Source organism: Lissotriton vulgaris, chromosome 1_1 (genome assembly GCF_964263255.1).
Source record: "Lissotriton vulgaris chromosome 1_1, aLisVul1.2, whole genome shotgun sequence".
NCBI lineage: Eukaryota > Metazoa > Chordata > Amphibia > Caudata > Salamandridae > Lissotriton > Lissotriton vulgaris.
This window is the reverse complement of record NC_141685.1, coordinates 1,909,772,942-1,909,788,571: the sequence shown is the minus strand read 5'-3', so window position 1 is coordinate 1,909,788,571 and position 15,630 is coordinate 1,909,772,942.

The following is a 15,630-nucleotide window of genomic DNA, read 5'->3' as shown; positions in this document are numbered from 1 at the left end:
AGTTATTTTTAAAAAAAATACAAAGTATCTCTATATCCTTCCCTCAGGCCACAGTCCAACAAACGATGAAAAATATAATCCAACATGGAGAGTGCCTCCTAGAAGAAATCCCCCCATGAATCTGATTTCCCTTCGAGGGATTCTCAGTCAATTCAAATCTGGCTACCCCACAGATTCTGCTCCCCCCACTATCCTAATCTAGTCACTGAGACTGTATCCCCAGTGGTTCTGGATGTGATTAATACCTCACTTATGATGGGACTTGTACCTCTCCTCTGAAAGCAAGCGATAGTTAGAGCACTCCTGAAAAAAACGAATCTGGACCCTGATGTGTTAGCATATTACCTTCCCATCTCATTACTGCCAGGAATTAGCAAAATAGCCGAGAAGCACTTAAATTCTGTCCTCTCAACTTTTCTGGAAAGGAATAACGGTCTTCATCCCTCACGAACCGGATTTAGATCACAGCAGGGCACAGAGACGGCGCTTCTGGCAGTTGTAGAGGAATCAAGAAAAATGTTTAGATAGCGGGGGCTGCGCTGCTCTTATCCTTTTAGATCTCAGCGCAGCCTTCGAAACAGTGAATCATCAATTGCTGATTGAAAGACTCAGGAATGCAGGAGTGGTCGGACCTGCGCTAAAATGGCTGCAGACCTTCCTGAAGGACAGATCTTTTCTCATTTTCGAAGATGAAAATACCTCAAAGCGAATGCCTCTCAGATGTGGGTTTCCTAAGGGATCTTCCCTTAGCCCCACTCTATTTAATATCTATATGAGCTCTCTGGCAGGAGTAGTACTGCCTTTTGAAGTGCAGATCATTACCTATGCCTATACCTATCATTACCTATGCTGATGAGGACAGCTCGTATTTGAAACTTAATGGGCCGAAGACTGAGTTGATGCTCCTTGGGTACCCTGCCATTCTGAACATAGGTTCCTTTTGGCCCTGCTATCTGGGTCCAGCCTCTTCCCCGAAAGAACAGATTAAGAGCTTGGGTGTAAGACCGTAATCTTGATTTCAAGGAGCAAGCACGAAAGGTTGCAGCATGTTGTTATGGGATCTTGAGAATAATAAGAAATATCCTCCCTCTGCTACCTTTTTCTGCCAGAAGATTGCTGGTTCAAGCATTAATGTTGTCACGCCTTGACTATGCCAACGCCCTTTATCTGGGAGCCCAACACCTCACCACCACAAAATTACAGATCATACAAACTTGTGCAGCACGTCTGCTTCTGAATAACCCCAAGTGCCTATCGGCTAAGCCTGAGCTTGCCTCACTCCACTCGCTTCTAATCCAGGAGAGGATCCAGTTTAAGACATTGTGCATTGCAAATAAAGCACTTTAAGGCAAGGGTCCACCAATTATCAGTTCTATCATGCAGCCCTACCACTCGAATAGAGCCTTGAGGTCAGACAATAAACGATTGGTGGCTGTCCTGAAAATAAGAAGAATGCGAAGTGGAAAGCCGTCTCTTTTCGTATAATGCTGCCAAGTTATGGAACCACCTCCCCCTTTTCATTCGCCTTGATCCAAACTACCTGACCTTTCAGAAATTAATAAAAACATATCCATTTCCTTAATTATGCCCAGAGCTGGAAGTTGCACCGCTGTTAGCACTGGGATACCCCCAGGTAACCACGCACTTTAGAAATGTTTCTTCATTCATTCATTCATTTTCAGACATTTTCTACCAGTTACAGATCTGAGTTGAATCCATCATTATTCTTTAGCTCACTGCGCCACCCCAGTCCAGGCCCAGCTATATGCAAATCTGTCTTGACACTGTGCCTCATGGAAATTGTCCTTTTTTTATATAAAAAAACAATGGTTCCAGTGGAACAGGTAAAAGTATATATGATAAATACTGAACAATGTCTAATAATAATGTGAAGGTTACTGAGGATGTAGGAAGGAGAAACAAAACTCATGACACCTATTGAATTACCATCAGTTGTTATTTTTGCAAGAATACAAAGAGTATACAGTAAAATACACTTAGTGTACATGTAACAATGTGAAGACTTTCGAAAAAAGGCGTCCCAAGTGTAAAGTGTGAACCAAAGGAGTGGTTAAAGCACACAGAGGTGACAGCAAGTGACAATATGTACACGGTTTCAACAGGGGTATATTTACAAGGGAATGGGAAAACGACCATATACACAATATTCAATGATTTAAACAATGACTATTGAATTCATAGACATTGATTGAAAGGTTCATTCCCAATGGGCGTCGACGGCGTTTCGACCCTTTATAGGATGGAGGGTCTCGTCAGGACAGGGACAATGTGGGACATCTGTGGGGGGTGAAAAAGGGGAAGGTGAGCTCAGTGTATGGAAAAGTGAATTTACAAAAAGGACTTAATGTGAAAGACCTGGTTTCTTTAGAGAGTCAATCAAGGGCTTGTGGTGGAGAAGGTGCCAACCATGCGTGAAAGGGAAGAATAAACGTACTTACAGTGAACCCAGCTGGGTACTCTGGTACAGGGAAACAAAAAAAGAAAGGGATGTAGTCACTGAAAATCAAGGTAGCAACACGCTGTATGGGGCTTCACAAAACATGTACTCACCACTGTAAGTAATAACCGAAAAGACTAACTTTTTTAATCTAAAAGCTGAATTATTTCAGTTCTTAAGAAAAATCCGCCTGAAACTGTTCTTCAAAGACCGTGATTTCATCCAACAAGAATCTGTTACAGGACTGAGGCCACCATCTACTTTTTACCCCACTAACGGCATGATGCCGCCAGAGCTACTTACTTTTGAAAAACTTGTTCTACAGGGTGTAGATAATCTCAGAAACACCAAACAATTCACCCCTTACAATATCACACTAGCCGAACGACAAGCTCTCAACACTCTAAAAAAGGACTCCTCGATAATTCTCAAGCCAGCAGACAAGGGGGGTGGCATAGTTATTCAGGAGAGAGTTGACTATGAGACAGAGCTCACCAAGCAAATTTCAGAAACAAAGCATTATAAAAAACTTAGACAAAATCCCCTGTCAGAAATTCGCGATGAAATTTCAAAGATCACTACAGAAGGTCTGGAATTAGGTTTTGTAACCAAAAATGAGTTCGAATTCCTAAATGCAGAGAATCCCAGAACTCCTGTTCTGTATACCCTCCCAAAGGTACACAAGAGCATTACCCATCCACCAGGTCGACCAATTCTATCTGGGTGTGGTTCCATTCTAGAACCCATTGGTCGCTAAATTGATTTTTTCATTAGGGATTTTGTCCCCTTACAGAAAAGTTACGTGCGAGACACCATGCACATGATAAACTTAGTAGAAGGACTTGAGTATGATATCAATACAGACTGGTTGGCCACATTGGATATCTCATCACTGTATACTAACATCCCTCAATTGGAAAGCATTCAGGTTATCGAACAACTTTTAGATACCAGACCAAGACCATTCACTGTACCTACCTGGTTCATAATTTCATTACTCCGCATAGCATTACAGACTAACTACTTTGTATCAGATGGACAATATTACCAGCAATGCAGCGGGATCAGTATGGGAGCAGTTTTTGCCCCAAATCTGGCAAATATCTATATGAACTATATAGAACTTACCTTCGCATTGAGTAGTCTCAATCCTTACCACACCCATATTGGGTGTTGGTATAGGTACATTGATGACATTTTTTTAATTTGGAGAAACAGTGAAGAGAGCTTTAATGAATTTGTGATCTATCTAAATCAAATTCAACCATACCTTACATTTACTTCTACACTAGACAAATCTATGATAGCCTTCTTAGATCTCAACATCCAACAGGCCGATGGAAAACTGTTTACCTCACTTCACAGAAAACCCACTGAGAGAAATACGCTATTAGCTTATAGCAGCCAACATCCTAGAGCTCTGAGAGATGGCCTTCCTTTCGGTCAGTTCCTACGAATTCGTCGGAACTGTACCCGGAAGGAGGACTATATGAGGGTGGCTGAAATTTTGAATAGGAAATTACTATTGAGAGGTTACCCAAATAAACTAGTGAAAAGATCATTAAAGCATGCCTGGTATTGTCCCAGGGAGGAGCTTCTAAGAACTAAGCCCAAACAACAAATGAATAAAATTGTCTGTGTTACCACCTTTGGGATTCATACGAATAAGATCCGTAACATAATTACCAAACACTGGAACATCATTAAAAGTATAGACCCTTTATTGGAGGTCCCCCTGTTTGCTTACAAAAGAGCTAGAAATATTAAAGATCATTTGGTGAGATCCTCCACAGATGTCGTCAAAAAAACTGGCATGTTAGAATCAGCTTGGGGCCTTTCCCCTGTCCTTGGCCATCATAGATGTGGGAACTGTGTTAACTGTCCGTTCACGGAAAATACGACCACCTTTAAATACGGCAATTGTGAATACACTCATGATTTTTTCTCTAATTGCAATACACGCAATGTTGTGTATTGCATTTGGTGTCCATGTGGTCTTCAATATATTGGACAGACTCAACAACCTATTAAGGCAAGAATAGGACAACATCGTAGCCGTATTAAAAGATCTGTTGTTTCAGCACCCCTTGTTACCCACTTTATGGACAAAAATCACACAGCTGATGAAATAAAATGGCAGGTGATTGACATTGCCAGACTACCTGAAAGAGGAGGCAGTATATCACAAATACAGCAACGACGAGAATGTCACTGGATTGATAAGACTAATTCGATAAATGCCGGTCTCAATTCCGCTGAGGAATGGAGAGGCTTTGTTGTAACCTTAGGATAACAACCTATTGATGGTATGTCGGCTGACATACATCCGGATAACTGTTTGATTTCCATTATTTTCCTTGAAAATGTTGAACCTTGCTTTCTTGTCTCTTTGGCATATTGAATCTTGTTGTGTGTACCTCCTGTTTGTATTAATGTACAATATGTAAATATGGTGCTTTAAGTTTAACATAAGAATACTGCATTTATATTTATTTTAAAATTGTACAAAAACAATTGGTTTTCTAGATATGCGTCGTATGTAATTTTGTTTCCTATTGCCTGGTCCTATTTTCGCTCTGTGGGCTCATCGATAACTCGGTGCCAATCTCTTTTGCCTTGCCAAATCTCTTTCGCTTAGCAGATCGCATGCTCTGCTCTCTTCTATCTTGCCTGCGCACACGCTTTACTTCCTTGGTGTCTGACAGTGCCGGTTACTCGATTCAGTCGGACGGAAGCAGATTGCGGTTACTAACAGGTACACGCCGCTTTTCCACATGAAACCGCCGTGCAGCGAATTCCCCTGCACAACCTTATTTAACCCTTATGAATACTTGCAGGCATCTCACTGGCCAGCGCCGGACCCGTGCTCAATGCAGCACTCAAGTGGCATGATCCTACAATTAGACGCATTGCGTGATATTGCCACACAAGATTAACTCCATTGTGCACTGTCCCACTACTTACAGTGGTGAGTACATGTTTTGAGAAGCCCCATACAGCGTGTTGCTACCTTGATTTTCAGTGACTACATCCCTTTCCTTTTTTGTTTCCCTGTACCAGAGTACCCAGCTGGGTTCACTGTAATTACGTTTATTCTTCCCTTTCACGCATGGTTGGCACCTTCTCCACCACGAGCCCTTGATTGACTCTCTAAAGGTACCAGGTCTTTCACATTAAGTCCTTTTTGTAAATTCACTTTTCCATACACTGAGCTCACCTTCCCCTTTTTCACCCCCCACAGATGTCCCACATTGTCCCTGTCCTGACGAGACCCTCCATCCTATAAAGGGTCGAAACGCCGTTGACGCCCATTGGGAATGAACCTTTCAATCAATGTCTATGAATTCAATAGTCATTGTTTAAATAATTGAATATTGTGTATATGGTTGTTTTCCCATTCCCTTGTAAATATACCCCTGTTGAAACCGTGTACATATTGCCACTTGCTGTCACCTCTGTGTGCTTTAACCACTCCTTTGGTTCACACTTTACACTTGGGACGCCTTTTTTCGAAAGTCTTCACATTGTCACATGTACACTAAGTGTATTTTACTGTATACTCTTTGTATTCTTGCAAAAATAACAACTGATGGTAATTCAATAGATGTCATGAGTTTTGTTTCTCCTTCCTACATCCTCAGTAACCTTCACATTATTATTAGACATTGTTCAGTATTTATCATATATACTTTTACCTGTTCCACTGGAACCATTATTTTTTTATATAAAATATGTACCCTGGTTCCTTAGAGGGTAGGGTTCCCTTGTTGTGAGTGTAACTCATGTAAATTGTCCAGCCCAAACTACCAAGCCGGGTCTTCACTGAACCGGAAACAAGCATCTTGGGACCAGTTTTGGGGTAACACACCTCATAAGCCAGGCTAGTTAGAATCCAGTGGCAAAGTGAGCAAGGGACCCGCGTCTGGGCAAATCTGTCAACTTTCAAGCTAGCCTGGCTGAGGAGGGGTGTTGCCCCGAAACCAGTCCCAGGATGCTTGTTTCTGCTCCAGGGAGGACCTGGCTTGGCAGTTCGGTCTGGACTAATCCCATAGAGCACAGTGTCAAGATTGATTTTTATATGGCTGGGTCTAAACGGGGGTGGCATGGTAAGGAAAAGAACGATGGATTTAACCCAGATCTATTGACTGGGGAGAATGTTTGATTTGCTCTGAATTCTGTCCATTATTTGTGTGTCTTTTGCTTTTCGAAAGTAGGCATTTCTCTGCTGTCACTGCTCTGTGTGCCTGCAGCATGTCTCTAATACATGTTTTAGGTGGGTGACAGCTACACTTTGTGCATTCCCTCTAGACAGCCACAAACATAGGAAGGTTATGTGTATCTGCATAATCCTCTGAAATCTGATGGCTATTCTCTTAGCAGGAAGGGAGAGAGGAGCTGAGACTTACACCTGAATAGGCAGTGTCCTGTTTCCCACAAAAAGGGCTGATAACCCGCTACTGATAATCAGGAGCCAGGGCTGGGAAGAAAGGACCTGTGTGCACTTCGAAGATCCTTCTTTGAAGTCACAACACTTCAAAGGCACAACTGGGAATAAGTATTGGGTCTGTCAAGCGACCAATACACTATTGGATCTGTGAAGAACTCTGTCAGGATGAATAACTGCTGTGCTGCTACAGGGAATGACACTATGCTGGACTGCTGATCTGGAAAACTGCTTTTCAGCTCTGAAGTGCTGCCTGTTGTCAGCTAAATTGCTATCCTCTACCCTGCTGAGGAAAGTACTGGACCTACCTCACTTGAACCCAGAGTGATTCCAAGGGCTTACAAGGTTTGACCCCTATTCTGAAGTCTCAGGTCATCAAGGATTTACTCCAAGCCTGCAACTGCATCTGTGAGTCCTGCTTTGCCAAGTGGTGCCAATCCAGTCCTGGACCCTAGGAAGACTTTTTTCTGTGCTGACCCCCACAGAATCCACGCACTGATGACTTTGACCTGATAGGAACCGACTCAGCGCCCTTCGACGCCAACACAACTTATTTTATTTTTTTATTTGTAAAGTGCATTGTTACACCCACCAGTGTTTCCCTTACTATGAATCTAATCTCACAGCATTAGGGAGAAGGAAGAGATGCAGGCTCTTGAATCTCACCAAAAAAGAACAGGGATAAGCAGACCTCTAGACACTGCCTGCATGTGACCTGACTATCCAGGATTTAAGTCCTTTGCGAAAGGCAAGGTGCTACCCGATGACCTTGCTCCAACAGACTGGGCAACTTGATGATGACAGATTACACGACTCGGCAACAATGCATTACCTGCATGGTAAAGGGGTTCATCGATGAGGCTTCTCTGACTACGCAGATTGCCTCTTCTACTCCTAGCAACAGGTCCTCGAATCAATGCTTCCCCCAACCAAGGTACTTTTTCAACAGGACCTAAGTGAGTCCTATAGCTGGCCTACCATCCATCGCACTTAGTCTGAACTACCCTAGTCTAGGACAACCAGATGTCCTCTATTGGCGCTTTTTGACTCTAAGCACCATAATTTTGATTTCATCTTTCAAAATTCATCTTTCAAAGTTCTACTTATTGGGTTTTTGTTATTTTTGTCTTACTTTAGTCAAAAACATATCTGTTTTTCTAAACATGTGTGGAGTATTTTTGTGGTGTTTTCATTGTGTTAATCTGTGTTATAGCTTAGATACTTTCACATTGCCTCTTTGGATACAATTGACTGCTCTGAGCCAGGCTACCAGAGGGTGAGCACAGGTTATCTTTTAGGGTGCATCTAGGTTACTCAGAAAAGAGTGGTTATTCCTACTTGGCAAGGTGCATACCTCTGACAATTAGAGACCCCATTTCTAACATTGGTGATCAGCGGAAAGGGTAGGACCTCTATTATTGCAATATCATATGGTAACTCATTGTACACTACAACTCTATGCTGTTAGACTTGGCAGCTTGTGGTGTATTTCCTCTAAGTTTTTGCTTTCTGACCTCCCGGTTTTCACTCTTTTTTTGCTGGCTTAAGTGTTTCTGCGCACTTTTTCTCACTGCTGATCAGTGGTAAAGTGCTCCTGTTGTAAACGGTGTTATGGATTGGTGTTTCCATGATTGGCATACTTGATTTACCTGTCAGTCCCTAGTAAAGTGCACTGAGCGTGCCAGGGTCTGTAAATCAAATGCTGTTAGTGGGCTGCAGCACTGGATTGTGCCACCCACACAAACGGCCTGTAAATGTAACTCTGGCCTGCCATTGCAGAGCCTGTGTGCAGTCTGGGACTGTCGTGTCGACTTGGCTAGTGTACCCACTTGCCAGGCCCTAACCTTCCCTTTTCTTACATGTCAATCCACCCTACGGTAGGCCCAAGGTACCCCTGTGGGCAGGGTGCAGTGTATATGAAAGGTAGGACATGCCTTGGTGTGTGTGGCATGTCCTGATAGAGAATTACCACCAATTTGGTTTTTCACTATTGCAAGGCTACCTGTTCCTATAAGACAGACTGGGGAGTTTGTTTATAACATCTTATAAACATAACTGACCCTGTGAACTAGGTAGAAAAATAAAGTTTAGTACGCCTGAACTCAGAATCTAAAGATGTATCTTTTAGTGAAGGTGATTTTTACATTCTGTGTATGAAAATACCACTTTCAGAAAGTAGGTATTTTCTTGCTCAGCCATCCAGTAGGCCTCTGCTGGCGTTGTGGATTGGCTGTCTGGGTTTTGGATGACAGGGGCTGAGGAGGAGCCGTGGCTCCAGATAGTCTAGATGGGTCAGGAAAAGGGCTAAATAGACCTGGTCTGCATTTAGAGTAGGGGGAGGAGGTTTCCTTTCACCTGAATGGGCCAAGTCTGCCTCTGGCAATGCCATCTGCATCTGCTGCCAGGAAGCCACACCAGAGAGGGCAGAACTGGTTCTGGCTGGGCACAGACACTCTCTGCCTGAGAGGACAAAGGGTTTGGGGCTATAAAAAGTGGGGCCCAAACCCCTGACCTTTAGAACTCTTTTTGACCAAGAAGACTGCCAAGAAGAAGAGCTGGAGAAGCTGTGAGGGGAAACTACCACTTTGCTGAGTGATTTGCTGTGTTAGCCTGCAGTGGCTGCTTCTGTCTTGGGCAGTGAAAGGACTGGACTGTTCAAGAAGTCTCAAGAACAGCAAATACTCCAAGTTATGCCACCCTCAGCACTGGGGACTGTGTGTTTTGTGCTGCAATAGAAGAAAAAGCAACCCAACGCCGTCTACAAAGCCGCTGCTGACTCCGTGTCCTGAAGGCACCACAGAGGACATCTCCGCAAAGCGACCCTGGTCTCACCGACAACGCCATCTAATGCCACCACAGAAACGCTGCTCGCAACGCACTCCGCACTGCCTCGCTTCACGATGCCAATTTGGTATCCCCGACGACACCGCTTCCTGCCAACGTCAACGTCGCTACTTGCACCGTGGTTCGAGGGCACCACTCGTAAAGTTACACAACGCATCACCCTCATCCCGCACCACAGCCTCGGCCTACAGTCGCCGGCGCCATCGACTCCAGTTCGTCAACCAACGACCGTGCTTCAGCAATGATGACACCGCTGCTTGCAACGTGACCTGCAAGCACCGCGACGAGCACCACATCAATTCACACTGTGACCCTCGTCTAGCCAGGGAAGCCACCTGACGCTGCCACCGAGCCGCTGCTCGCACTCCGCACCACAGCACCCGACCCCTGCCGATGCCAGCGCTCCTGACTTCAAATGCGAGGAGTTCGATCTGCAACAGGTGTGACTTCAAGGGCCCGACGACTCCTACACTGACCTCCAGAACCGACGCCTGCGGACGCCGTGCTTTCGGAAGCTCAACGAAGAGGTCATCAACGCCGCGCATGTCTAAAGGTACTGTTTTACGGGTCTTCCCGACACCGTAGCTGACTGGCGATGCCGTGGTCAGCCAGAACTGTTTGTAATTGTTTCTTCATGACGCCGTGATAGCCCCAAAGGGAGTTATTGACTTCAATGAACTGTTTTTCAAGGCTATTTTGATAACTGAAGATTTCTAAGCACTGTATTGGGGATTTCTAATCATTTTTAGCCTTGTCTTAAGTATATAAAAATATCCTTGATATTTATTTAAACTGCTGTGGTGTCCTTTTGTAGTGCTTACACTGTATTACCGCTGGTTATGCACAAATGCTTTACACACTGCCTCCAAGATAAGTCTGACTGCTCATGCCAAGCTACCAAGGGGGTGAGCAGGGGTTAGTTTAGGAGTATAACTCCCTTATACTGACTAGAAGGTAAGGGTCCCTACTTAGACAAGGTTCAAACCCTTGCCAACTAGAGACCCCCATTTCTAACATTGTTTGTCAGCGGTGAGTATAGCACTTGTGTTTGCTCTTGACTTACAGTGATTGGTGTGCACTACTGCCATATTGCAGACCATTACGTGCCACATACTGGTTCTTTTTCATTTCTTTTATTTTTTTTATTATTATTTTTTTTTAGTCCTCATACATGCCATCAGACCTTATCATCTCTAGATGGGATCACTCTGTGCCTTCCACACAAACAGAATCCATGGCCGCCCTGGATATATCCGTGCCCTGCAAACAGAGTTCCCCCAGAGGTAGGGCTGCCTCCTAGTCCCACTCCCGTTCTCTTGAATAAACCAGAGGCAAGTTACTAGGGAGAACCAGACAACACACCTCTGGCATAATAATAGGACTGGTGTTATTTTATCCTCCATGTCTCCAAGGCTGCCCAGACCTTATTACAACTGGATTCCTCACAGACCATATCAGACTGGCTCGTCATGATAATATTTTTAAGACAGTCTGTAAATGTGGGTGGGGCCTCCAATTTCCATGCCCTGCAGATTTCCCTCCTGGCGATAACTATTACATAAAACAGCAATTTCAAAGCAGGGGTATTTATACAATAATCCAATGAGAGACCCAAAAAAAACAGAGTAGTGGTAAGTTCAATTGGTCTTAGTAGAACCTCCTCCAGGAAACCACATACCCCGGCACAGTATAAAGCAATCTTTGGACACCCCCATGAACATATGTTGATCGTCCACAGCCTGATCTTTACATCTGGGGCAATAGTATAACCTTGTGCTCCTCTTGGATAGTTTCCTCGGTGTCCAATACACTCTATAAGTGGTATACAGGTGGTTCCTTCTAAGATTTGCTGGTTTAATCACTGTCTGAGACATGGTGTAGGATTCGCACCAAATTATCCGAATTTCCTCCCGGTTTTCTGTAAGAACAGTACCCGAAAGATTCTCCAACTCGGAATGCAAACAGGCCCCTGCTTCTATAAAAGCTTTATACCAGAAGGAGACCTCCCGCTTCCATAAGCCCACTCTGATAGAACTTACATCTAGTTAGAGTCCCATTTGTCAAATTGGAGAGGGACTCCCAGCTCATAAGCTATGAGCTTTTACATAAGTCCCGCCACAGCCTGATACCAGCTAATTTAAGCGGCTGAGACAGTTGGTCTAACAGACAATCAGGGGTCCCGGGGGAATCCTAAATCGGGGCCTGTAAGGTGTAATATGATATCCCCAGTATTCTCCTAATATGTCCCCAATTTTTAAGAGCAGTCAGCAATATCTTAAGGCTGACCTTCTTGTAAAATTCGGGGTCCCCAAACTTTTAAAGAAAGAATTCCTGTCCTTGCGGTAGGTCATATAACATTGCCCTAAATAACATGCCCTGCGCAGAAGAATCTAGTTTATTTGACAAAATTCTAAGGGCCAGATGTAGGTAATCCCAGATTACTGATTCTTAAATACCGAATCATACAGATTCGGTATTTAAGAACAGGCAAATGGGATGTAGGTAATTTTTCTTAAAAAATTACCATATCGGTAATTACCGAATCGGTTTTTACCAATTCGGTAATTGACATTCATTCCTATGGGCCTGGGGGTCCATAGGAATAAATGTCAATTACCGAATCGGTAAATACCGATTCAGTAATTGGGGGAAACATTGAAGGGTGGCAGGGTGTCACTATGACACCCTGTTGCACCCCTCAATTGTGTATGGGTGCACATGTTGCAGACATACATGCCCTAAGGGCATGTATGTTTGCAACATGGCACTGTTGGAAAAGCAAAAAAAAATGCTTTTTCAAGGATTTTCATTATTTACCACCAACTTCTAGTTGGTGGTAAATAACGAATCCTTAACTGAGGAATGCACTAACTTGAGTGCTTCCTACATCCTGGATTCGGTAATTTACTGAATCGGTATGTGAAGAATTCGGTATTTTACGGAATCCTTAAATTACCGATTCAGTAAAATACAGAGGGCCATATGTAGGTGGCCAAATACCGATCGGTAACACCGAAAAAGGGTCATTTTCGGTGTTACCGACATTAATTTAGCCATGTGAGATGCACGTAATACCGAATGGAATCGATAATAACGAATCGGTAAATAAATATATTTACCGACTTGAAATTACCGAAACAATCAATACCGAATCGGTATAAACGATTCGGTAAAACCCCCAAAAATGCTATGTAGCAAACCTCGTTAATACCGAATTAGACCAAAATCGGTAATAACGATTCGGTATTTACCACGTTTCAGGAGCATGTGGTAATCAGGAGCAGTGCATATAAACAGACCCAAAATGCATCTGTGTGAACACAATGGCAGGCCTCTACCTCATAGCAAGGCGGCTACGCCTGAGAGCCGCAGGAATGAGGATCTGGAGACGTGAAGAGCAGGTGTACAGATTACGCATCACATTGTTCCAATTGACAGACCCTGAAATACATGAGAGATACAGATTGCACCAGACCCCATCCTGGAGCTAATACGGGACCTAAGACCCTATCTGGAGCATCAGACACCAAGGGCCCACGCAAACCCCACCCATGTCCAGGTACTCTGCTGCCTGCACCTCCTTGCATCAGGAAGTTTCCAGGGTGTGATAGCAGCAGTGGGTGGAGTGTCACAGAGCTGTCTATCCCGTTTCTTCAACACCTTCCTGGACGCCATGATGGACAGAATGGAACATTACATTTCCTTCCCCAGTACACAGGCGGAGCTGCAGAGAACAAAGCTGGAGTTCTATCAACTTGCCCATTTCCCCCACGTGATTGGCTGCATCGATGGGACCCATATTCCCATCTGCCCACCTGCAGCAAGTGAATACATATACAGAAACCGCAAATCCACCCACTCAATCAATGTGCAGGTGATCTGCAATGCCAAATACATTATAACAGACATTGTGGCCAAATTCCCCGGGAGTAGCCACGACGCTTACATCTTCAGGAACAGTGGCATACATACACGTCTGATTGCTGGTGAATTTGGCGACGGATACATACTAGGTAAGTAAATGTTACACACCCTGATGTACACCCTGGCTCAAGCTGTTGGTCACACCAATCAATGCCACTTACTTCTGTTCATAGGTGACAGCGCATATGCCCTCCGGCCGTATCTACTCACACCATATCTGAACCCAACCACCCGAAGGGAGAGGAGATACAATGTGGCACATAGTAGCACACGCAACGTGGTGGAGCGCACTTTTGGTTTGCTCAAAAGCAGATTCCGTTGCCTCCACAAAACAGGAGGTGCACGTCTGTACAGCCCCATCAAATGTTGCAAGATAATTGCTACGTGTGCAATGCTACATAATCTGGCCACTAAAAAAGGAACAGCAGTGGAACTAACGGAGTCAGAGGACGAGGACGAGGACAACCCTCAGCCAGAGCCCTGCGCAGCTGGTGCTGCAATTGAACATGATGGGAGACAGAGACGGGCAGAGATTACGTCAAACTATTTCTAAGTGAGTAACGACACTGAGCCATTAACAGTTACATGTAGAGGTGTTTATTGGGCACACCTCCAGCATTGCGAGCATTGTACAATTGGACATGGGTTACATCACCCATCACATGCATGTACACAGCCATTGTCCTTCACTTCTTGCGTCCACGTGCTGCACGTGCACGTTCCCCATCGACACTGTCTGGTGTGTTGGACTGTTCCTGTGCTGATACGTTTCGTCCACTACGCCTCCTGCACTCGGAGGGTGAGGGTGTAATGCTACCACGGCTGGTAGCCTCCTCACTGTCCCCCCCTTCCATATTGGACGCCTTGGCATTCTGCATGAGCTCTAGCACTGAGGTCATGGACACCATCCCCCTGGCCACATCCCTGCTGCAATGCGCCATCTCCTCCTGCATGGCGATGGACCTGCGACACATCAGTGATGTCGTAGTGGCCAGCCGGTTCACCGACTTGGTATAGGCCTGGAGTCTCTGTCTCTCCCGGCGCCTGCCAACACGGTCCTGCTCAAGCTGGCTGCAGAGGTTGTCCACCGAGGTAGCTACTCTGTCCATCCCTGCACACAAGTTCTCCCCCATGGCACTGATGCCCTTCTCCATCTTGTGCATATGCCTGTTTATATTTGCCACCTCCCTGTGCAGTGACTTCATCTCCCTCCATTGCAGGCGCTGGACCTTCAGCATGTTGCCTTCCAGTCCAGCAAACACACTGTCACCCTGCTCGGATGCCACTGGACTGTCCGGCCTTGCCCTGCGGCGTCTTGATGAGATGTGGGCGCCCTCGGATGCAGAACCAGCCCGCTCCCTGTTGGATCTATCTCCAATAGGACTTTGTTCGCCCCGTCTGCCCTCCTCCTCCGACTGCTCCATCTGCTGGAGGGTGATCACGGCATGCCTCCTGCCTGACTGTGGTGGTGGTGGTGGTGGTGAACGTCGCAGTGGTGACTGAGTGAGAGGGGATTGCGGCCCTCCCTGGCGCTGTGGTGATGGCTGTGGTGGAGGATTGGCTGGCTGTGATGGCGCAGAGCTGGTGTTCCCTGCAGGCATGCTGTCTTCATCATGTTGCCTCCCCTCTGGCCTGGCTGACCTGCCTCTGCTGCCCTCTGCTGCACCGCGAGATGACTCGCCTGTAATGACACAAATGTAAATATACTCAATGCTCTGTCTGCAATGGCATTACATTAAACTACATGCCTACAGTGCACAGTGGTTTTCCTGACCTATCCAATTCATTTACCATGCTATTGTGTTTGCTGGCCTGACTGTCCTGATCATGAGTTCACACGGACTACATCACCCAGAATGCATTGCAGGTAACCAGTAAGACATGGTGTGGAGTGGGAGCACTTTTACCACTTTGGGGATTGGGGTTGGGGAGGGGGTAGTGCAGCATGCTGGGCATGCTT